The sequence below is a fragment of the Eriocheir sinensis genome, chromosome 67, assembly GCF_024679095.1.
Source record: "Eriocheir sinensis breed Jianghai 21 chromosome 67, ASM2467909v1, whole genome shotgun sequence".
Classification (NCBI taxonomy): Eukaryota; Metazoa; Arthropoda; class Malacostraca; order Decapoda; family Varunidae; genus Eriocheir; species Eriocheir sinensis.
The window spans coordinates 8,634,088-8,658,043 of record NC_066575.1 but is presented as its reverse complement, the minus strand read 5'-3'; the positions used below and the strand labels follow the sequence as shown (position 1 = coordinate 8,658,043).

At 42.5% G+C, this 23,956-nt stretch overlaps 1 long non-coding RNA gene across 1 annotated transcript in view; it reads left to right on the top strand.

The window, feature by feature from the left end:
• The window catches only part of LOC126988056 (uncharacterized), a 164,956-nt gene extending 145,494 nt beyond the window's left edge, over positions 1–19,462 (top strand). The window contains exon 5 of the long non-coding RNA XR_007741409.1: positions 19,374–19,462. This is a non-coding gene — a long non-coding RNA (uncharacterized LOC126988056). The remainder of the gene's footprint in view (positions 1–19,373) is intronic.
• The last annotated feature ends 4,494 nt before the right edge of the window (positions 19,463–23,956 follow it).

Genomic DNA, 23,956 nt, shown 5'->3' with positions numbered 1-23,956 from the left:
TTTGTGTCTTATGATCTCTCTCTCTCTCTCTCTCTCTCTCTCTCTCTCTCTCTCTCTCTCTCTCTCTCTCTCTCTCTCTCTCTCTCTCTCTCTCTCTCTCTCTCTCTCTCTCTCTCTCTCTCTCTCTCTCTCTCTCTCTCTCTCTCTCTCTCTCACAGTCATTCCATTACTTATATAAAAAAAAATCCTATATCCTGCTTACTGTAATACGAGAGAGAGAGAGAGAGAGAGAAAGGATACCCACTTAAGGAATGGAGGCGTTTTCTGGGATAATATCTTCTGAGAACTATATCTGCCGACGGGAAGCTTTGCCTTTTTTATCTCTTTTTATAGCGATACCTCTCCTCCTCTTCCTCCTCCTCCTGTCCTTTTTTCTGCCTTACTCTGATTAGGTGTGTGGGGGAAGAGGTGTGGGGTTGTATATGTGTCTTTGCAGCAATTTTGTCTATATGTCTGCTTTTCTGCTAACTTTTTTTGGGGGGAAGTATATTCTATTTTTTTTTTGCTTACCTACTACTACTACTACTACCACCACCACCACCACCACCACCACCACTACTACTACTACTACTACTACTACTACTACTACCTCCACCACTACCACACCACTACCACCATCACGACCATCACCACTACTACTACTATCCTACTCTCCCCTCTCTCTCTCTCTCTCTCTCTCTCTCTCTCTCTCTCTCTCTCTCTCTCTCTCTCTCTCTCTCTCTCTCTCTCTCTCTCTCTCTCTCTCTCTCTCTCTCTCTCTCTCTCTCTCTCTCTCTCTCTCTCTCTCTCTCTCTCTCTCTCTCTCTCTCTCTCTCTCTCTCTCTCTCTCTCTCTCTCTCTCTCTCTCTCTCTCTCTTATTCCATTCAGCATACGACTCATTCCAGGACATTCCCAAATCGGGTTGCTTAGGCCACAGGTAAACTTGTACCGACATATTGATTGACAGGCGTACACTCATCCCAATTTATGGGCTAGGGCTACCGTGGGAGAGTGAGAGAGTGAGAGAGAGAGAGAGAAGGGGGGGGGAGAAAATCCTACTTAACAGGAATTAGCATGCCATTACAAGTGCATTTAATTATTTGAAGAATCTTTAGTATGATGAAAATTTAATAAAACATTGTATGCTAAAACGACCGAGGACTCCATTCAGAGAGAGAGAGAGGATTGAAAGAAAGAAAGAAGAGGAATGAAACGACGAACACTGAAGGAAAGAAAAAGAAAGAGAGAGAGAGAGAGAGAGAGACTTAATTACATTTAAATTACTGGCTGTCCAGAAATTTAATTGTCGTAATACTCGTCTCATGTCTTTTTAAGACATTTTTTCTTTTTTCTCTTTTCTTTACATTAATTTTCTCACTTCGACTTCATCCCCTTTTTCTCTTCCTGTTATTCTTTATTTTTCCTTTACTTTCTTTCTTCTTTCTTTTTATCATTTATTGCACACACTTTTTTGTTTAAATTTTCATATTTCTATTTGTTCATTATAACATTTCCCTTATTTCGTTGTTTCTGTCTGTTTGTCTGTCTGTATGGGTGTCTGTCTGTCTGTCTGGGTGTCTGTCTGTCTGTCTGTCTGTCTGGGTGTCTGTCTGTCTGTCTGTCTGGGTGTCTGTCTGTCTGTCTGTCTGTCTTGGTGTCTGTCTCTGGGTGTCTGTCTGGGTGTCTGTCTGTCTGTCTGTCTGTCTGGGTGTCTGTCTGTCTGTCTGTCTGTCTGTCTGTCTGTCTGTCTGGGTGTCTCTCTGTCTGTCTGGGTGTCTGTCTGTCTGTCTGTCTGGGTGTCTCTCTGTCTGTCTGGGTGTCTGTCTGTCTGGGTGTCTCTCTGTCTGTCTGTCTGTCTGGGTGTCTGTCTCTGGGTGTCTGTCTGGGTGTCTGTCTGTCTGTCTGTCTGTCTTTCTGTCTGGGTGTCTGTCTGTCTGTCTGTCTGGGTGTCTGTCTCTGGGTGTCTGTCTGGGTGTCTGTCTGTCTGTCTGTCTGTCTTTCTGTCTGGGTGTCTGTCTGTCTGTCTGTCTAGGTGTCTCTGTGTCTGTCTGTCTGGGTGTCCGTCTGTTTGTCTGGGTGTCTGTCTGTCTGGGTGTCTGCCTGTCTGTCTGTCTGGGTGTCTGTCTGTCTGGGTGTCTGTCTGTCTCTGGGTGTCTGTCTGTCTGGGTGTCTGCCTGTCTGTCTGTCTGGGTGTCTGTCTGTCTCTGGGTGTCTGTCTGTCTGGGTGTCTGCCTGTCTGTCTGTCTGGGTGTCTGTCTGTCTCTGGGTGTCTGTCTGTCTGGGTGTCTGCCTGTCTGTCTGTCTGGGTGTCTGTCTGTCTGGGTGTCTGTCTGTCTCTGGGTGTCTGTCTGTCTGGGTGTCTGTCTGTCTGGGTGTCTGTCTGTCTCTGGGTGTCTGTCTGTCTGGGTGTCTGTCTGTCTGGGTGTCTGCCTGTCTGTCTGTCTGGGTGTCTGCCTGTCTCTGGGTGTCTGTCTGTCTGGGTGTCTGTCTGTCTCTGGGTGTCTGTCTGTCTGGGTGTCTGTCTGTCTGGGTGTCTGCCTGTCTGTCTGTCTGGGTGTCTGTCTGTCTGGGTGTCTGTCTGTCTGGGTGTCTGTCTGTCTCTGGGTGTCTGTCTGTCTGGGTGTCTGCCTGTCTGTCTGTCTGGGTGTCTGCCTGTCTGTCTGTCTGGGTGTCTCTCTGTCTGTCTGGGTGTCTGTCTGTCTCTCTGGGTGTCTGTCTGTCTGTCTGTCTGGGATTCTGTCTGTGTCTATCTGGATGTCTGTCTGTCCGTCTGTCTGTCTGGGTGTCTGGGTACTCTCTCTCTCTCTCTCTCTCTCTCTCTCTCTCTCTCTCTCTCTCTCTCTCTCTCTCTCTCTCTCTCTCTCTCTCTCTCTCTCTCTCTCTCTCTCTCTCTCTCTCTCTCTCTCTCTCTCTCTCTCTCTCTCGTAGATCTACTTAGGGACTTAGCTTAATCACCTCAGCTAAGAGAGAGAGATAGTTTGGGCTCTCTCTCTCTCTCTCTCTCTCTCTCTCTCTCTCTCTCTCTCTCTCTCTCTCTCTCTCTCTCTCTCTCTCTCTCTCTCTCTCTCTCTCTCTCTCTCTCTCTCTCTCTCTCTCTCTCTCTCTCTCTCTCTCTCTCTCTCTCTCTCTCTACTGTGTGTGTGTGTGTGTGTAATATATAGTAATTATTGTTGTATCTTACTATTTTTGGGTTCAGGAGAAAATTTACAATGAAAGAAATTAAAAAAAAGATGGGAATGAAAGTGAATGAATGAATGAACTAATGAAGAAAGGAAGGAAGGAAATAAGGAGATAAGAAATTGGAATGACATATGAAAGGAAGGAGAGAGGGAAGGAGAAATTAAAGGAAGAAATGACGATACCAAGGTCCAGGGTGAAGAAAAGAATGCATAGAAGAGAAATATACGCTTCTCCCCCCCTCCCCCCCCACACCCCCACACGTACAGATAACACTTCCCTCCTCGCACATCCATTTTTCATTTTTCTCTTCACTTGGTAATTAAAAAGACTCTTATTAACTCCTAACTCCGACTGCTCTAATCGTTGAGGATAATGGTGAGTAATGGTCATTGTGGGGGTGACTATATACTGGGAAGTGGGTGGTGGTGGTAGTGGTGGTGGTGGTGGTGGTGGTAGTGTTGGTGATGGTATGATGATGGTTGTGGTATATGGTGTGTGGTCATGTGAAGTATTAGTAGTATTAGCTGTAGCAGTAGTAGTAGTAGTTAGTTAGTAGTAGTAGTGGTAGTAGCAGTAGTGGTAGTAGTAGTAATATCAGCAGTGGTTTTGGCCGGCATGCTGATGATGGTGCTGGTTCTGGTACTGTTGTTGTTAATACATAGGGTGGTGTTTTAGGAGATGATGGTGTATGTGGTGAACGTGTATCACTCTTGGTTAGTGGTCAGTGGTACTTGTGGCTATGGTGTTTGTAGTGACGGCAATGGTAGTAGTGGTTTTCATGTTTCTACTTTCGGTGTTCCATTCGTTAGTGTTTAAAAAAGTAGTGATTCTCGCGCTGGTAAACCTGGTGATTGGTGGAAGGGATAGGGTGATGGTGGGATGGGGGGGTAGGGGGGGAGGAAATCCACAGTAGAAAGGAAGGGATAAAATCTTCCACTATTGATGTCACTTCTCTTGGTGATCTCTGTGGCTGTAGTGCAAAAGCTGGTAGTGGAGGATCTAGTGGCTGGTAAATTTGGTGTCGGTGATGGTGGACTGGTGGTGGAAGGGAGGGTGGCGGATGGGAAACCAGAGTAGAAAAGGACAAAATCAATGGCAAGATGGAGGGGAAGGTGGTGGAAGGGAACTTAGAATAAAAAAAAAGATTGAAAAGCATTGGGTTTGGGAAAGGAAGGATGATGGAGAGAAGGAACCCATAGCATAAAAGAAGGGAAAAAAATGGGTTGGTGAAAGGCAAGGTTCAGGGGAAGGTGACGAAAGGGAACCCAAAATAAAAAAAAAGATTGAAAAGTATTGGGTTTGGGAAAGGAAGGGTGATGGAGAGAGGGAACCCATAGCTTAAAAGAAGGGAAAAAACGGGTTGGAGGAAGGCAAGGTGGAGGGGAAGATGGCGGAAGGGACCTTAGAATAAAAAAAAGATTGAAAAGTATTGGGTTTGGGAAAGGGAGGATGGTGGAGAGAGGGAACCCATAGCTTAAAAGAAGGAAAAAAAAACGGGTTGGTGAAAGGCAAGGTTCAGGGGAAGGTGACGAAAGGGGCCCAGAATAGAAAAGATTGAAAAGTATTGGGTTTGGGAAAGGAAGGGTGATGGAGAGAAGGAGCCCATAGCTTAAAAGAAGGAAAAAAACCGGGTTGGTGAAAGGCAAGGTGGGGGAAGGTGAGGAAAGGAGCCCAGAATACAGACGAAGGCAAAAAAAATAACTCCCCGGTCTCCCACCATACGGGCACTCAGTTACCTGGGGCTGTATTCCCAGACGCCTCCATCTCCCACATCTACCACTTCCAAAGGTCGAAAAGGAGATTAATTGGGTTTTCTTGAGGGTTGTTTCACATTCACGGTACAGAAGAAGGGTCACATTACCACCAGGATTATTTAAGTACCCATGGAAATGCCCTTAATGCCTTCAAAAGCCTTGTCAGACATTTTACTTGAGCCACGAAAGGTTTGAAAATACGCTCCCAGGTATATTGGTGAGGCGGAACGGGTCACCTGCCGCTAAATTATTGAACACACGCACCTGAGGCTGAGGGAGATCACGGCACCACTCACCTCTGATTGGCTAGGCTTAACTGGAGGGTACTACAGTGTTTTATTTTGTTTTATTGTTTTATTCGTGCATGTGTGTAGGGGGATGGGGGGTCCTTTTGAATATGTGTGTGTGTGTGTGTGTGTGTGTGTGTGTGTGTGTGTGTGTGTGTGTGTGTGTGTACTGCAATCCTTTAGCTCTCCACATACATTTCCATCTAAAAAAAACATTTATATCACTTCAACAGAGCAATTCCGGACAAGTGTGTGTATGTGTGTGTGTGTGTGTGTGTGTATAGGAGAGTGCGGGCGGCCGAGGCTCTTTAATAGGTTTTAACACTCACAAATCTCCCCTCCATCTGGTCATACTCTCTCTCTCTCTCTCTCTCTCTCTCTCTCTCTCTCTCTCTCTCTCTCTCTCTCTCTCTCTCTCTCTCTCTCTCTCTCTCTCTCTCTCTCTCTCTCTCTCTCTCTCTCTCTCTCTCTCTCTCTCTCTCTCTCTCTCTCTCGCTCCCACCCACATCTCATTTAGTTGGGTTGGCTTGACAGTGGAGGTGCAAGATGGCTTTGACGGTCCCCTCCCTGCACACCTATCTCGTAATTAGCGCGCCCGTACCTGAGGCTGCCGGTCCGGGTAACATAATTTTACATGACCACCTGTTCCATTTACCTGCAAACCTAATCACCCTCCGGCTCCCGTTCCATTGCCTTCCTAACCTAATCGTACTCCCCGTTCGATGCCAATGCTAGTACTGCCTTGTGTCCTACCTGTAGTTTGGGCCTACCTGACCTTCACTTATTATTTTACTTTTATTTACGTTTTTTTTTTTTTTGCGGGGTAATTTCATGTTTTTTTTTTATAGTTTTATTCATGTTGGATTTTAATCTTTTGAAAATTTGTCATGTTTGTTTAGAGTTTTTGTGTTTCTGCGTTTCTTTATTCTTTACCTGATAAACGAGAGAGAGAGAGAGAGAGAGAGAGAGAGAGAGAGAGAGAGAATTATAACAAGAAGAGAGAAAGACACAGACAAACATTCACTAATATAAAATCAAAGAAACCACGAAGGACAGAAAAAAAAGGAAAAAGAGACAAGAAAGAAAAATAAATTGATAGATCGATAGATAGATAGATTGATAGTGAGAGATAGACAGATAGAGACAGACACGTAGATAGAGAAAGAGAGAAATAAGGAAAGAACTGAGAGAGAGAGAGAGAGAGCGTGAGAGGAAACGAATGAGGAAAAGAGAAAAAACGAGAGTGGGAGCGAGAGAATGATTGGCTCTTTCAGGCGTAAGTGAAGTCTGCTGCGCGGCGAACGAGCAGGAAGTGCGTCATTTGGCGTTGCGTGGTGCGCCAAAACTCATAGGGTCGTATTATGAGACATCTCGCCGCCCAAGAACACATATTTGACAAGGCTTTCGTAGGAGTTGTGGGCATTTCCAGGGGTAGTTTTATGACCCACGTGGTAGTCTGACCCTTCTTCTGTACCATGAACCTAAAGAACCACTCATTAGAACCCGATTGATCCCCTCTTTGACCCTTAGAAATAGCTGATGTGATATGGCTAAGTGTCTTGTAATACCAGCCATTATCACGCCACTTCTTTGAGCGCCGTAACACAACATTGAGCCCATTCGTCCATGAGCGCCACTTGACTCCACTCTGTCACACATGTCACCCTCCTTCTTACCTACCTACCTACCTGGCTACTTAATCATACCTTGATTATCTACCTCCCTACCTGAGACCCGCGACACATCATTGAGCCCATTCGTTCATGAGCGCCACTTGACTCCACTCTGTCACACGTGTCACCCTCCCTCTTACCTACCTACCTACCTGGCTACTTAACCATACCTTGATTATCTACCTCCTTACCTGAGCCCAGCGACACATCATTGAGCCCATTCGTCCCTGAGCGCCACTTGACTCCACTCTGTCACACATGTCACCCTCCCTCTTACCTACCTACCTACCTGGCTACTTAACCATACCTTGATTATCTACCTCCTTACCTGAGCGCCGTAACACAACATTGAGCCCATTCGTCCCTGAGCGCCACTTGACTCCACTCTGTCACACGTGTCACCCTCCCTCTTACCTACCTACCTACCTGGCTACTTAACCATACCCTGATTATCTACCTCCTTACCTGAGCGCCGTAACACATCATTGAGCCCATTCGTCCCTGAGCGCCACTTGACTCCACTCTGTCACACGTGTCACCCTCCCTCTTACCTACCTACCTACCTGGCTACTCACCCATACCCTGATAATCTACCTCCCTACCTGCATTTTCACCTGCCTATCAATCTACTTGCATTTCCTCTTGTCTACCTACTCCTCTGCCCTACTACATACCATCCCAGTTGCCTTTTTACCTGTTTTCATACCTGCCTATCTACCTGTTTACCTTCCATTCAATCTTTCTACCCTTCTACCCCACTAACTACCCTCCTGCCCTCTTTGCTACCTACCCTCCTACGTACATACCAACCTATCCAACTCTATATACCCTCCTACCGTCCTATTCACCTACCCACCCGCCTGCCTGCTTTCTAACCTGCCTATCTATCTATTCAACTGCCTACCTTCCGACCTGACTGCCAACCTACCACCTCGTGTATGCCTTCCTTCCCCAAACAGCCTGGACATGTGTTTTATAATTATAGGTGCTCTTTTTCTTCTTATTCCTTCTCCTTTCCTTCCTTCCTCCTCCTCCTCTTCGTCGTCGTCGTAGTAGTAGTAGTCTTAGTCGCTGTTCTGCAAGTGTGTGTGTGTGTGTGTGTGTGTGTGTGTGTGTGTGTGTGTGTGTGTGTGTGATTCTTTTTTTTCCTTTTGTTTAATTTTATTGTAATACTTTTTAAAACATTATTTTTCATTTTTTTTTATACTCTGTATTTTTTCTCTTGCTTATAATTATCAGAATATTCTTCTTTTTCTTGTTAATGATTTACTATATTGGATAAAAAGGACATCACCGTTCTTTAATTAACCTGAGCAGCCGTCCGTGGTACTCTGACGCTCCCTCCACTTTGCCCTAACTCCCTGACGCCTGCCACTCTCAGCAAAGCCTTCGTGCAGCTATTAGTCAGTTAACCCGGACAGGTGCGTGGGGGCCTCGGTGCGCTGTAGGACATGTGCTGTGTGTCTGGGGAACCAACTCGCGCCGCATGCCGTCGAGGAAGTGATTAAGAAAGTTACGGAATACCTGTCTGGCTTAGTAACGTGGAAGGTGCTCTATTAGTAACACATACTGAAAATGGCGACACACACACACACACACACACACACACACACACACACAGCACACAGCACACGAAACAAGTATCAATTGAGAAAGATGGTGAAGGGTTGAGATTATACTTTATTTTTTACAATCTGTTTACTCCTACATTGCAAGTTAGAGGAGAACAGTTTAGCGAGGCAAGAGAGTGGAAGGAAGGAAGGAAGGAAGAAAGGAAAGGAGGAATGAAAAAAAGAAAGAAAGAAAGAAGGGAGGAAGGAAAGAAAGAAAATAATCAACAAGTGAAGTATTCTTGAGTTATCCTTCCTCTATAGTAAACCAGGGTCATGCTATTCTCTCTCTCTCTCTCTCTCTCTCTCTCTCTCTCTCTCTCTCTCTCTCTCTCTCTCTCTCTCTCTCTCTCTCTCTCTCTCTCTCTCTCTCTCTCTCTCTCTCTCTCTCTCTCTCTCTCTCCGTTATTAATATCTCTTTGTTTCTTTCTCTTCGTACAATACCGCAATATCTGCCAGGAGAGGAGGAGGAGGAGGAGGAGGAGGAGGAGGAGGAGGAGAGAGTCGAGGGGAGAGAAGGAGGAGGAATAGGAGGAGGAGGAGGAGAAGGAGGAGGAGAAGAGAGAGAGGCGAGGGAAGAGGAGGAGGAGGAATAGGAGGAGGAGGAGGAGGAGAAGAGAGAGTCGAGGGGAGAAGGAAGAGGAATATGAGGAGGAGGAGGAGGAGGAGAGAGAGAGTTGAGGGGAGAGAAGGAGGAGGAATAGGAGGAGGAGGAGGAGGAGGAGAAGAGAGAGTCGTGGGTAGAGAAGGACGAGGAATATGAGGAGGAGGAGGAGGAGGAGGAGGAGAGAGAGTTGAGGGGAGAGAAGGAGGAGGAATAGGAGGAGGAGGAGGAGGAGAAGAGAGAGTCGAGGGGAGAGAAGGAAGAGGAATATGAGGAGGAGGAGGAGGAGGAGGAGGAGAGAGAGTTGAGGGGAGAGAAGGAGGAGGAAGAGGAGGAAGAGAAGGAGGAGGAGGAGGTAGGGAAAATGGAAGTAGTAAGTCGGAAGTAAATGCTCCATTTTTCCCCCTCCACCTCCTCCTCCTCCTCCTCCTCCTCCTCCTCCTCCTCCTCCTCTTCCTCCCCCTCCTCCTCCTCCTCCTGCATATCAAATATAGACTTTCCCTTTTTTCTATTTTTACAATTTTTTTCTTTTTTGTTTTAATTTTATTTGTTTCCAATTTATATTTTATTTCCCCAGCCTCTGGTTACACTTTTTCTTTCGCTTTTTTTTTGTTATGACTTGTGTATCTTCCTCCAGTCACACACACACACACACACACACACGCAGGATTGATTGTCACGTATCATTCTTGTGAGTGTCCAAATTAGTGTCCTCTCTCTCTCTCTCTCTCTCTCTCTCTCTCTCTCTCTCTCTCTCTCTCTCTCTCTCTCTCTCTCTCTCTCATATCTGAAGCGTAAATTTAAAGTTTTTTTTTGTATGATATCGAAAGAAAAATCAAGTAACGCTTTTTTTTTTAATCTTTTTCTCTTATTGTTCGCACATTAAAAAAAAAAAAAAAAATATATATATATATATATATATATATATATATATATATATATATATATATATATATATATATTTCTATATATATATATATATATTTATATATATATATATATATATATATATATATATATATATATATATATATATATATATATATATATATATATATATATATATATATATATATATATATATATAAGCATGAAAAAAATATAGACCTGAACATTAATACTTGAAATTGTGTGTGTGTGGATTAGGAGCAAAAAGAAAAAAGATTAAAAGAAAGAAAAGAAAGATTAAAGTATTTCTCTCCTCTGCAATGTGTCTTATTTAGCAGTGAGGAAGAGGAGGAAGGATAGGGAGTTAGTTGAACTTATTTTCTTTATCAGTTTCTTCTTCCTATCCATTTGTCTTGCTCATTACATTTTTATAATCTACTTTTTTCTGCTCTCATCCTTTCCTTCTTGTATCTTCCTGTCCTTTCCTTTTATATCATTCCCTCCCTTCCATCCTCTCTATTCTTCCTTTTATTCTCCTTTCCCATCTCTTCCTTTCTCTTATTTTCTTTCGTTCCTCTTATCTTTCCTTTTTCTGTCCTCTTCCTTCCTCCGTTTCACATTCAGTCCCTCCCTCTTCCTCCTCTCCTTAAATCTCTCCCTTCCTCCCTCCCTCTCTCTCTCCCTTCCATTCTCCTTAAGTCCCTGTCCCTCCCCGCTTCGCTGTCACGGGCCGGGGCAAGGCAGGCGGTAACAAGGGGCGGCTGGTGCTGTGTGAGGGAACGTGTGACGGTCGAGAGAGAGGCTGATGTCAGGCTCTGTATGGTGGAGTGTAGACGTCAGCAATAAGAGAGAGAGAGGAGGTTGGTAGGGAAGGATGGAGGTATAGGGAGAGAAAGAAGTGGAGAGGGAGAGGAAGATGAAGAGAGAGGGATGGAGGGAGAGAGTAAGAGAGAAAGAATTGTATATATAGGTAGATAGATAGGCAGATAGATTGATAAGTAGATAGACAGACAAATAGACTGGGAGAGAAGTAGCTAAATAGAGTTAAATAAATAGATAAATAAAGCCATGTTAATAGGTAGATTGATAGATAGCCAGATAGATGAGCAGGTAGACAGATAGACATAAAAAAGTATATAATTAAAGAGAAAGACAAGAGCTGACACATACCTTTTACTTTTTTGTTTTTGTTTCCTTTTATCCAAGTTAAACATATATTTTTCTCTGCTCACGACGTTTTAGCTGACTTGCAACTTCCGCCTCACTCACCATTGTCTCATAAGTTCAGTTCACAACGCTGCCACCCCAGCAACAAAGAATAATGCAGCCCTTCTCCTTTTCTTCCCTTTCTATCTTTTAAAAATACCTGATAACCCTTTAATTAAAACCTCGATATTTAATTTATACCTCCAATGTCTACTCAATGTCTCTCTATCTTATTTATTTTCTGTCTTACTATTTGTCTCTTCTTCCTGTTCTTTCATATCTCCCATTACCCTTCATCTCTTATTTTTCTTTTTTCCACTATCTTTATCTCGGTTTTCCTCAATTCCTTTTTCGTTACTCAGCTTCGTTTCCCTTCCCTTGTGTCTTTCTGTCTTTCTAATTCTGTCTCCGTCGTGTCTAGACCTCGCTCATTGCTCTTTTCTTTTTAATTCTCTCTTCTTATGTGTTTTCCTCAGTTACTCCTGCAATACTTTCATCTTCTTCCTTCCCTTGTATATATCTGCATAACAATGTCTCTGTCGTTCTTTTATACTCAAACTTCAGCGCTGAGCAAATCTATTTTATTTCCGTGGCTTTTTTCCATCTGCATATAAGACTTTTAGGCCATCCTCCGGCGCCCTCCTACGATTAACTTGCAATTATCTAGCAGCTGCATTGCCTTACCAAGCTCTTGTCCTTCCAGTCCTGAAAAATACTACAGGTGTGTGTGTGTGTGTGTGTGTGTGTGTGTGTGTGTGTTGAAGTCTTGTGTTCCACTCCTCGTTTCTTTCTTTCTTCCCTTCTTCTTTCCTGTCTTCTTTTCTTGTTTCTTGTATTTTTTTTAGTTTTCTAGCTTAACTTCTTTCTATTTTTCTTCCTGTGTGTGTGTGTGTGTGTGTGTGTGTGTGTGTGTGTGTGTGTGTGTGTGTGTGTGTGTGTGTGTGTGTGTATCTTCGTTTCTTTCTTTCTTTCTTTGCTGTCTTTTTTTCTTGTTTCTTGTATATTTTTTTGTTTTCTAGCTTCCGTTACTTTCTATTTTTCTTCCTGTGTGTGTGTGTGTGTGTGTGTGTGTGTGTGTGTGTGTGTGTGTGTGTGTGTGTGCGTGCGTGCGTGCGTGCGTGCATATGTATATTGGTGGCTCGTGTTCTCGCGTGTGCGGCTCATAACGAACGTCCGCCGGAATTAATTAACTTTTGGAAGCTGTGACAGGAGCGTGGGCGACTTCTGAGAACCTTCATGGGGAGGGAGGGGAGAGGGAGGAAGGACTGAAGGAAACTGGAAAAGTGTAAGTGGAGGTAAGATGATGGAGGACGGAAGTGGATGGCAGAAAGTGGATGGAGTTAAAAGGAAGACTTAAGAGGGAGAAGATAGTAAATACATAACAGGGTAAAGGGAGGGATTAAAGAAGTTAGGAAAGAGATTGTATGGCTCAGAAAAGACCTTATGGAGTTGGTTGACGAGAAGGAGAAAGAGAGATAATAGAGTAATGGGAAAAGATTAAAGAAGGATGAAGGGAATTACGGAGAGAGTTAGGAATTGATGAACTAAGAGATTGATGGATTGGAAGAGACCTTATGGAGTTGGTTGACGAGAAGGAGAAAGAGAGATAATAGAGTAATGGGAAAAGATTAAGAAGGATGAAGGGAATTAGGGAGAGAGTTAGGAATTCATAAACTAGGAGACTAATGGATTGGAAGAGATCTTAAAGAGAGAGATTAAAGAACTTAGGGAAGAGATTGTATGGATCAGAAAAAACCTTATGGAGTTGGTTGACGAGAAGGAGAAAGGGAGATCATAGAGTAATGGGAAAAGATTACGAAGAATGAAGGGAATTAGGGAGAGAGTTAGGAATTGATGAACTAAGAGATTGATGGATTGGAAGATACCTTATGGAGTACGTTAAGGGAAAGAACGGAGGATGTGGAGGGAAGGAGACTTAGGAAGGAGGAAGTGCAGGATGTTGAGGAGAAATGCTTTAGGAAGTAGCAAGTTGGGGGCAAGGAGGATCATAGAGGATGCAGGAGGAGTATTATGAAGGAAGGAAGGGAAAGGTTAAGGTAGGGCAAGGTAGTGAGAAATAGGGTGAGGCAGGGAGTGAAGGGGAGGTGAGGAAAGGAACGAAAGAGATGAACAGGATGTAGAGAATAACCCCAAAACCGGAATTAGTGAATATGAGACTTGGCAGGTAGAGTGGAGAAGAGGTAGTGAAGATAATAAAGAAAAGAAGATGGATGAAGTAGATGAAAAATGATGAACGTGGACGAAAAAAATATAGAGTAGAATTAAGATAGACGAAATAGGTAGAAAAAAGATAAATAAAATAGACATGGAAAAAAGTACGAAATTAAGAGCGATACAAAAATTAAACCAGGTAAGGTATTGTTGGAAGGATTGCCCATAGCTCCACGTGGCCTCGGTGCTCATCTCCGTTACAATGACCCTAAAATAACGGCAAATAACCCACTAACCCTTAGATTTAACCAAGAAACGTAGTCGAACTCCATCGCCTCACCACTTTGGCACTCTCTCCCTCTTTGACCTTTGAGCATCAGGTGGGTGCAAATCCCTCACCTTGGGACTGCCGGTGACTTAAACAATCAGCTTACCTGACTTTCCCTTCCCCAGGTGTCCCGGGAACTGTTAACCATTTGTAGAGCCGGCAGGTGAACCGCATCACGCTGGGAGCTTATGTTTATTTTACTGTCTATTCGAACCAAGGTTATGGCCAAAGGATATGTAGGCAGGGAGAAGAAGGAGGAGGAATAGCAGAAGAAGGAGGAACAGGTGGAGAAGAAGGAGGAGGAATAGCAGGAGAAAGAGGAACAGGTGTAGAAGAAGGTGAAGGAGAAGGAGGAAGAAGAGGAGGAGGGGGAAGGGGAGGGAGAAGAGGAGAAAAAATATAGGTGCAGGAAAGGTACTGGATGAGAAAGTACTGGATGAGACTAGGTACTGGATGAGAAAGGTACTGAGGATGAAACAAGAAGAGATTTGGTTATAAATGATGGGACGAATGAATAAGAAAGGGTAAGAATGAATCGCAACCATATCACTTTTTTTTCTCCATTCTTTTATCCCTTTATTCTACTTCCTTTGAGTCCCCCTTCCCCTCACGAGCTCCCTTCCACTTCCTTCCCCTATGATATTCCCCTCCACTCAAATACCTTTCCGGCTTACCCCTGAATCTCTCTATGGAATAATCTAGGTTTGGAATATCTTGGCGTGGAATCTCTTTGTATATGTGAAGTAGTTAGTTAAGGGATACGCGTAGAGCTGTGGACCATATTTTCAGCGGGATACTCAGGGAGCTGGAAGGAAGGTGTGTGTTAATTAGGAATATACTGTTGTACGTGTAACATCAAGGTGTGTGAGGCGGCGGCGTCACTTCAGACTCGTGGAAGCGCCGGAGTGTTAGTGTGTGAATAATTATGTGTGTGTGTGAGTGGGTGGGTGTGGGTGTGTGGGTGTGTGTGTGTGTGTGTGTGTGTGTGTGTGTGTGTGTGTGTGTGTGTGTGAGAGAGAGAGAGAGAGAGAGAGAGAGAGAGAGAGAGAGAGAGAGAGAGAGAGAGAGAGAGAGAGTTTAAATTACCACCACCACCACCACTACCAATAATACCACCAATACTATCATGAACAGAAACTAATATTACAGAGGCCACATCATGATAAAGCCCTTTCCAACGTCCTCCACTTCTCTGTCTGATGTTAGTGTGCTCCACCCTGTTCTCTTTTTCCTTTGCCTTTTAAACTTTCTGGGTTTTGTTTTGGTTACTTTGGTTGTCTCTGCCATCACCACCACGACAACAACACCATCATCTAAATCACCCTTACCACCATCACCCACCACCACCACAACCTGCAGCCTTCACCTCTCAACACCAGTCAGCCATCAACGTGAATACATTATCACCGTAAGTAGATCACCAGTTTCCCGTGGCTGGTGTGCGACGCGCCATGAGAAAAGCGAGAAGACAGCAGAGGATGAAAGGAAGGAAGGTGATGGAAAAGGAGGGCAAAGAGGAAGAGGATGAGATGAAGATGAATAATAATAATAATAAGAAGAAGAAGAAAAAGTAAGACGAAGAGAGTGGCAGAATAACGGAAAGGGAACAGAAGAAGAGAGAAGAGGAGGACGATGATGGAAAATAGGAATAGCACGATCATGAGCATTTTATGGGAAGAAGACGAAACAACGGAGAAATAATCCAAAAGGCGACTTTAAATATAGTTCAGTAGGTGTCTTTATCCCCCATTCCTTAAATAATCCAACCGTAAGAAAAACAAAATACAGGGAAAGAAGGAAAGACCGCTCCTAAATTCACCATGCAAGAGATGAAAGATTGACGATACCGCTTAACTCTTGCATCACAAAATTGGACGGCACAGAAATGAACCCGAATAGAAAGCCACGTGCATAATTATCTATTGAGCGATCAGCCACTCATTTACTGTATTCTGATGTAGAGTTTATCAGTGCAAGGGATGATAGATTGACGGTACCGCTTAACTCTTGCATCACAAAATTGGACGGCACAGAAATGAACCCGAGTAGAAAGCCACGTGCATAATTAGCTATAGAGCGACCAGCCACTCATTTACTGTATTTTGGTGTAGTATATATGTGTTTTTTCCTCCATTATCATCATTAATCCGCAGCGCATACATGTACCAAAGACGATTATATATAGCAATCAACAGGCGTGTAATGTGTTGGCGTGTCCATTTTTATTAGCGTTAGGAAATTGTGCTTTTGCTTTAACAGAGGTAAGAATAATGGTGATGGGAGTGTTTAAAGGGCATTAAAAGTGGTTGTATGAGTGTGTGTGGGGGGGGGGGGGGAGGGTTGGTGGGGGGGGGGGGGGAAGTGTTGTGTGGGTGTGTGTGTGGGGGGGGGGGGGGAGGCTGATGGTGGGTGTTGGTCTCGTGTTCCTTTCCTCTTCGTTTCTTTCTTCCTTTCTTTTTTCTTCCTCCTGTATTTTTCTTTCCTGTATTGTCTTCTTTCTTTTCTATCTTTTCTTTTCTTTTTCCTTCCTCAGTGTGTGTGTGTGTGTGTGTGTGTGTGTGTGTGTGTGTGTGTGTGTGTGTGTGTGTGTATCGCTGATAAGTTACATAACATCAAACACTTAGGCCTCAGACATTTACACTATCCAACATCTGTCATAACACCTCTTCATTATTAATTAAGTCACAAATTACCTGAGCCGGGCAGGTGTACAGACGAGCCGGGGAACACCTTGAGCGGCGCGGGGTCACTTATTAGATTAGTAGTAAAAGTGTGTGTGTGTGTGTGTGTGTGTGTGTGTGTGTGTGTGTTGTGTATAATTAGTAAGCTTCGGCCGTGTTTCAAGACCTTCCCTCTGGGGCCGTTCCCTTGAGATGGGTTCCAGAAATGTCAATCAGACTTATACAATTACCTACGAGCACTCTCTGAATCACCTTAATGGGTTTTGATTACATCCAATGCACTGATTTTGTTTTAGTAATTGTATTGTGCAAGTATGTGAAAAAAAATAATTAAAAGTGAGGTTTACGGAATTGAATGAAGGCTTAAAACAGTTTAGAAGTTGCCATTGATGTTTAAGTAGATGATAAGCAGTCTGAGTTGATAATAAAAAGCTGTAGTGTATGCTCTAAACTTAACTTACTTTACTTGAATAATTACTTTACTTTATAAGCTTACCGACTTCAGTAGCTAATAATAAGTAATAGGTAATAATGAGTAATAGGTCTTTATTTTAGTAAGGGTGATCTTGGAATACGCGGCCGCTTGAATTCAGTATTTATCAACCAAATGCTTTCTCTGACATACTATCTTCACCCCTTACTTTACTTACTTACTTTCTTACTTCATTTACCCGTTATTTTACTTACTTAAGCTATTACTTTAATTACTTTACCCTTTATTTAACTTACTTTACCCTTTACTTTACTTACTTAACCTATTATTTTACTTACTTTACTCTTTGCTTTACTTACTTTACCCTTTATTTTACTTACTTATTTTACCCTTTACTTTACTTACTTAATTTACCCTTTACTTACTTATATTACCCTTTACTTTACTTACTTTACGTTTTCCTTTACCAACTTACTCTACTTTACTTACTTTACCCTTTAATTTACTTACTTTACACTTTACTTTACTTACTTAATTTACCCTTTACTTACTTATTAATTTACCCTTTACTTACTTATATTACCCTTTACTTTACTTACTTTACATTTTCCTTTACCAACTTTATTCTACTTTACTTACTTTACCCTTTAATTTACTTACTTTACTCTTTACTTTACTTACTTATTTTACCCTTTACTTACTTACTTAATTTACCCTTTACTTATATTACCTTTACTTTACTTACTTTACGTTTTCCTTTACCAACTTTATTCTACTTTACTTACTTTACCCTTTAATTTACTTACTTTACACTTTACTTACTTAATTTACTCTTTACTTACTTATATAACCCTTTACTTTACTTACTTTACGTTTTCCTTTACCAACTTTACTCTACTTTATTTACTTTACCCTTTAATATACTTACTTTACACTTTACTTACTTATTTTACCCTTTACTTACTTACTTTCCCCTTTACTTTACTCATTTACTTTACCCATCACTTCAAAACTCATTCATGTTCTCTGTGCCGTGATATCTCGTTTGAAGGCGCTGAGAGTGAATCGCGCTGTGTCTTATAACGTTGTTGTTCGCTAAGGAAAGTGTCTTTGACGATATCTTTGAAGAGCTGGTTATTATGGAGTAAAGTGGGTGGCAGTGTATTCCTTTCAAGTTGTCTTCCTTTAAGTAGAGAGCCTGAATGTCTTTGAACTTTAGGTTTTTATTCAGTAAAGTGAGTATTGTTCTCCTTTCAAGTAGTATTCTCGTAAGTAGAGAGGCGGGATATCTTTTGAGGGATTATGTGTTCACGTTTTCATTATAAGAACGTAAGAACATAAGGAGTCTGCAGGAGCCTGGTAGGTCTATACAAAGCAACTCCTGTCTTCTGTAGGCCAAGGCAAGAATCGTGTAGCGGTGGACATTATTTATATTCATGATCATATTTTTTTTTTGTATGTCAGTTTGTTTGTTTGCCTTCCTTTTTTGTTATACTTGTAAATGTTGTGTTTGTCTATCTGTTCTCTCTCTCTCTCTCTCTCTCTCTCTCTCTCTCTCTCTCTCTCTCTCTCTCTCTCTCTCTCTCTCTCTCTCTCTCTCTCTCTCTCTCTCTCTCTCTCTCTCTCTCTCTCTCTCGCAACTTAATATCAAATAGAGTAGAAATGCAACATTTTGGAGCCATCTGATTAATGTAGAATCACTTAGGTTGGACAGGCCACCTAGTCTGGACCATGAGGTCTGTGTGGTCTGATTTTCCATGTAAATCTCTCTCTCTCTCTCTCTCTCTCTCTCTCTCTCTCTCTCTCTCTCTCTCTCTCTCTCTCTCTCTCTCTCTCTCTCTCTCTCTCTCTCTCTCTCTCTCTCTCTCTCTCTCTCTCTCTCTCTCTCTCTCTCTCTCTCTCTCTCTCTCTCTCTCTCTCTCACACACACACACACACTCTACTTTCCTCTCTCCCGCCTCAGGTCGTCCCGCCTCCCTATTCTTTCAGCTTTCACACACTGCTGCTTCTCTCGCCCTCAAGCTGCCGCAGTCTTTATAGGAGAAAAGGAAATATGTATCGGTTGTATGATTTTTTTTTTCTTGCTGGTTTTGTAGAAGTTTCGTATATTTTTTGTGTTCGCAATATAATTTTTTTTGCTGTCTTTTATTCTTGTTTTATTGTTTTCCAGCGTGTGAAGGTTGTATCTACTTGTGGTGTTGTGTTTCTTGTTTTTTTGTATTGTTTTGTCTAGTGTTTTTTTTAAGTAATTTTCTATTGATATTTTTCTTGTTATTATTTTTCTTATCTTCCTCCTCCTTCTCCTCCTCCTCATCTTCCTCATCCTCCTCGTCCTCTCCTTTTCGTCCTCCTCATCCTCTTTCTTCTCCTTTTCCTATTTTTTTAACCTTATTTTCTTCTTCCTCCTCCTTCCTCCTCTCCTTCCTCCTCCTCCTCCTCTCTCACTCTACATCATCATTATCATCACCACCTTCATCTCTTCATCATCCTCATCACTGTCAATAACATTTTCATCGGTGTCATGTCTTGTCAGTCAGCACGAACAATTAATTACTCTCTTCTCTTTTTGTCTTTCAGAAGTGTATCTTTCGCTTTTGTGTCCTGAAGGGGGCATCATGTTCCTTGACGTGCCCTTCCTCTGCGTCAACTTCTTCGGTGACCAGACTGTGAGTACCTGAATATCATGAATAGCTTTTTTCCTTTCCTGTAGCTCTGTCTCTTATGCGTGTGTCTGTGTGAGTGTGTATTGGCCAACCTGCTGTCTTCCTTAATTTTATATGTCCTTATGCTTCAACTGGAGGGCATTTTTATTTTGGTCGGAATGTCATTTATCTTTTACTCCCTGTGTCTTGTATTGCTTCTATCTGATGGCTCCCTACCGTTGTTGGCTTACTTGTACCTGAGGTGTTTGTGTTGCAGTTTACTCTCCCGGAACTCAGCCACACTTTTTTTTTTTAATGAAGGGTATAGTACGAAGAGGAAGTGGGTTAGTGGTGAAGGTGCAGGTGGGGAATAGGAAAGACAGTAGGAGTGTACAGCTGTATGGTGTAGGTTCGTTAGTTGTTCTGGTGTAGTTATTGTTTATCGGGCACCTTATTTGTATACCCCCGGCGTGCTGGGTGTGTGTATGTTTGAATTGTTTGTGTGTAGAGAGCTTTTCTTGTCTTTCATTCACTATTTTCTTCGTTCTTTGTTGAGTTTGTTCAGTTGTGTCTATGCTTCTCGATTCTTAGGAGATTTTATCCTTCTACTACTTGTGGGCGTCCGTGTTGTGACTTGCTTGTTTTTTGCTTAACCGCAGGCTACTTCGGTTAAGAGAAAATATAGTGAGTTGGAGAATATGAAAGGGAAGGGGAGAAAAACAGGGTTGCAGCCAGTAGCCACACGAGTATGTTTTCCTGTGACTTACATCGCTTGTAGGTCTAATGTAATCATTGTATGTTTGAGGAAAATTTTTAGGGAGTTTCGTTTTTCTAACAAGCAAAATGAACTGAGAACTTGGATATGATGAGGCTACAAAAAATCGGTCAAAAGTTGTTTTGAAATGAAAAGAAAAAGTTGCTCAGAAATTGTGAGGGAAACATAGGTGCTGAAAAACGTCAGAGAGCAATTAAACGTTATAAAGGAAATGACAAAGTATGCTGCCGGGAGCCGCCCCTGTTGATTGTTACAACATCATCGTTACGGTAATGATCGTCAGGTTGTATATGTTGTTTGTTTTAGAGGAAATGGAAATGGAAAATGGAAAAAGGAAAATGGAATAAGAAAAATGGAAAGTGGAAATTGGAAAAATGGTCGAGAACTGAACGTTACAAAACTAGGAATCATATCATATCTTTACTTTATATTTTCTCACGATTCAATTAATATAATGTATTGTGTTTCTTTTTGCTTGAAACTTTACATAGTGTTTTTTGTTATTTCACCCTGCTGCATTTCTTAAATCTTCCGTTCTCCTTTGTTTTATTTGTCATTGAATGTCCGTTTTTTCAATCCAGACCTGATACAATTCTTTGCTATTTCGTTCCTTTTTTGTTATAGACTTTATTGAATGTTCTTTTTCTTCTTATTTATACCTGATACACTTTTCAAGAATTCTATTACTTTTAGCGTTTAACTTTTAGGCTATCCATACATCAATAACAAGATATGATACACTTCTTACGTACTCTTATATGCCTGGAGATTTATTCACAGGGTGTTCGTTTATTATGAAGAAGTTGGGACCCCAATCGGTGAGCTAAAGTTGGAGCCTCACTGGGCGGGTCACTGTCCTTGTAGGCGGCGATATTACAAAATTCTCGCAAGGTGTAGCCTGTTCACCTTTGATGCTATGATTGACACGCCTGCGCTCTCTCTCTCTCTCTCTCTCTCTCTCTCTCTCTCTCTCTCTCTCTCTCTCTCTCTCTCTCTCTCTCTCTCTCTCTCTCTCTCTCTCTCTCTCTCTCTCTCTCTCTCTCTCTGTATCTATCTATCTATCCATCTATCTATGTCTATTCCTCGACCACCCGCTCACTCACCTACACAGTTATCCACCTTCCTACACTCTTCCTACACACACACACACACACACACACACACACACACGTCGCCTCCCACACCGTTTCAAACGCGTCCTTTTTCCCCTCACCTTCAGCCACTTCGCTTACTTGCCAAGCCCCGCCTCAAGACACACGGCGTATCACTGTGTCACTCGAGACGTTGTAGTTGGTAGAGATGATGATAGTAGTGGTGGTGGTGGGTTGGTGGGAATGACGTTGGTTGGGAAAGGTATAGAGATGGTCGTGGTGGTGTTGGTAGTGATGATGGTGGTAGTGGTGGTGGAGGGAGGGAACGGAGGTTTCTGAGAAGTTAGGTAATGGTGCTGTAGGCGGTGTAGACAGTGTTAGTTGTGATGGAAAAGGTAAAGAAAAAGGAAAGAGTGAAAAAGTCGTTTGTGGTGAATGTGGTGGAAAGGGTGTTGGGGTTTGGACTGGTTGGTGATGGTAGCTAGCGGGAGGTGATGATGGTGGTGATGATGGGATGTCGCAAGAAGGATGATAATGGCAGTGAGGGACTTAGAGTAAATTTGTTTTTTGTGTGTGTGGATTTGGTGATGGTGGTGTCTGTGTTACGAAGGAAGAGAACCTGTGAATTTGGAAGTGACTTAAGTTTAGGGAGTGTTGCTGGTGTTACTGTTTGGTGTGTGTTGATGTTAGTGGAAATGGTCGAAGGTGGTGGTGGTGGAGGGGTTAACGATGGAAATAGGGGGATGCAAATAGGACATATGTTTGGAATAGATGCAAAAAATGTGTGCATGTTTATGTGTGTGTGTTGGTGTTGGTGGAAATGTTCGTAGTGGTGTTGAAGGAGGTATTAATGATGGAACCAGAGGAATGAAAAATAGATGGAAGTAGAAAAATATGTTACAAAAGGAAGCAAAAAAATATATATGTATGTGTGTGTTGGTGTTAATTGAAGTATTCGTGAAGGTGGTGGTAGAGGTGTTAATGATGGAAATAGAAGAATGAAAAAATAGGATGGAAATAGGAAATGTGTTAGAAATATAAGCAAAAAAAAAAAAATGTATGTGTGTGTATGTGTGTGTGGGTGTCGATGGAAATTGCTCGGGTTTGTGAAAGAGAATGTGAATGTAATAATGACTGAAATACAAGAATGGAAATAGGACATGTGTTAGAAATAGGAGCAAATGATGTATGTGGGTGTGTATGTATGTGTGTATGTGTGTGTATACCTGCGTGCCCTCCCAGGAAAGCCGGATTCAACCGTTGAGATTCATTTCAGCACCCGAGACAAGTGATGGGAAAAATGTTCATAACGCTGTTGCCTTCGTGATTAATTAATGACACAATCAAATATAGCGAATAAAACGAAGCATCAATTTCTGCATTTGGTAGAATTTGACGTCGATGCGAGAAACGAAGACAAAATGGGTTGTATTCTTAAAACTTTCGGCGCCCCAGCTCACATATTTGACAAGGCTTTCGTAGGGGTTGTGGGCATTTCCAGGGGTGGTTTTATGACCCTGGTGATAGTTTGAGCCTTCTACCGTACCATGAACCTAAAGAAACACTCAATAAAACCCGATTAATCTTCTTTTTGGCCTTTGTAGTTTTTTTTTTTTTTTTTTTTTTTTTCGTGTACACCTATAGCGCCGTTTGGCTATTCTTGAGGGGCCTAGATGGTAGTCGGCCCCAGCCCGTCATGGCGCAGGCAAGTGTTTATAGTGGCACCATCTTCTCTTGATGTGAGAGGCGAAAGCGTCTGATAATGCCGAACAAAGTATATTCCCAGCGAGATGTGAATTGGCGCACAGAAAACGGAGGTGACTGAGGGACTAGCGGGGACTGACCTATTCTAGAACTTTATTAGGTCCGTCAGAATCTACGAAGGCCAAGGCGATACTTTAAGTCTCTCCGCACCATGCTAAAAAAGTGCTCTCTCGTAGAGGAATAGATGCGCGAGATGGCTATGTAGGAATGGTTTCTTTTTGGATAGATTGATATATAGATGAATAGATAGATAGATAGACTGATGCAGAGAGAGAGAGAGAGAGAGAGAGAGAGAGAGACTTTTACACCTCGAGACATAAAATTATAGCGAATTCGTTGTAATCACTCAGGTCTTATTTATGTAACATTGCTGCAAAACGAGAAAAAAAGATGAGTGAAGCAACGTTGAAAGAATGTAAAGAACGAGTGAAAAGAACGCGTAATTCCCTCGACTGAAGTTATGTTTGCTAATGGACACAAGTAATACAAGCCTGTCGGAACAAAGTTGGTACGCCGTGACCTCACCGCTTGGCTCCAATATCAATGGTTCACGGGGCAGAGACCATTCCAGGGGTTTGTAAGAGGTAATGGTGCTGTGGAGGTAGAGGGTGTTTAGACAGTGTTGGTGATACTGGAAAAAGTGTCCCTGTGGTATCTTGGCAGGGAGAAGAACTTGGACCTTGAAGTGGCGGAGGACAGGGTTAGATGGAGGAGACTTATCAAAAACAGCGACCCCGTATAGAAACGGGATAATAATGCTGCAGAAGAAGAAGAAGAAGAAGGTGATGCTGGAAAAAGTGAAGATGTATGGTGTTTTTTGGGATGGTTGTGGTGGTGGTGGTGGTGGTGATTGTGGTGATGGGATATTCACAAGAAATAAGCTAATGG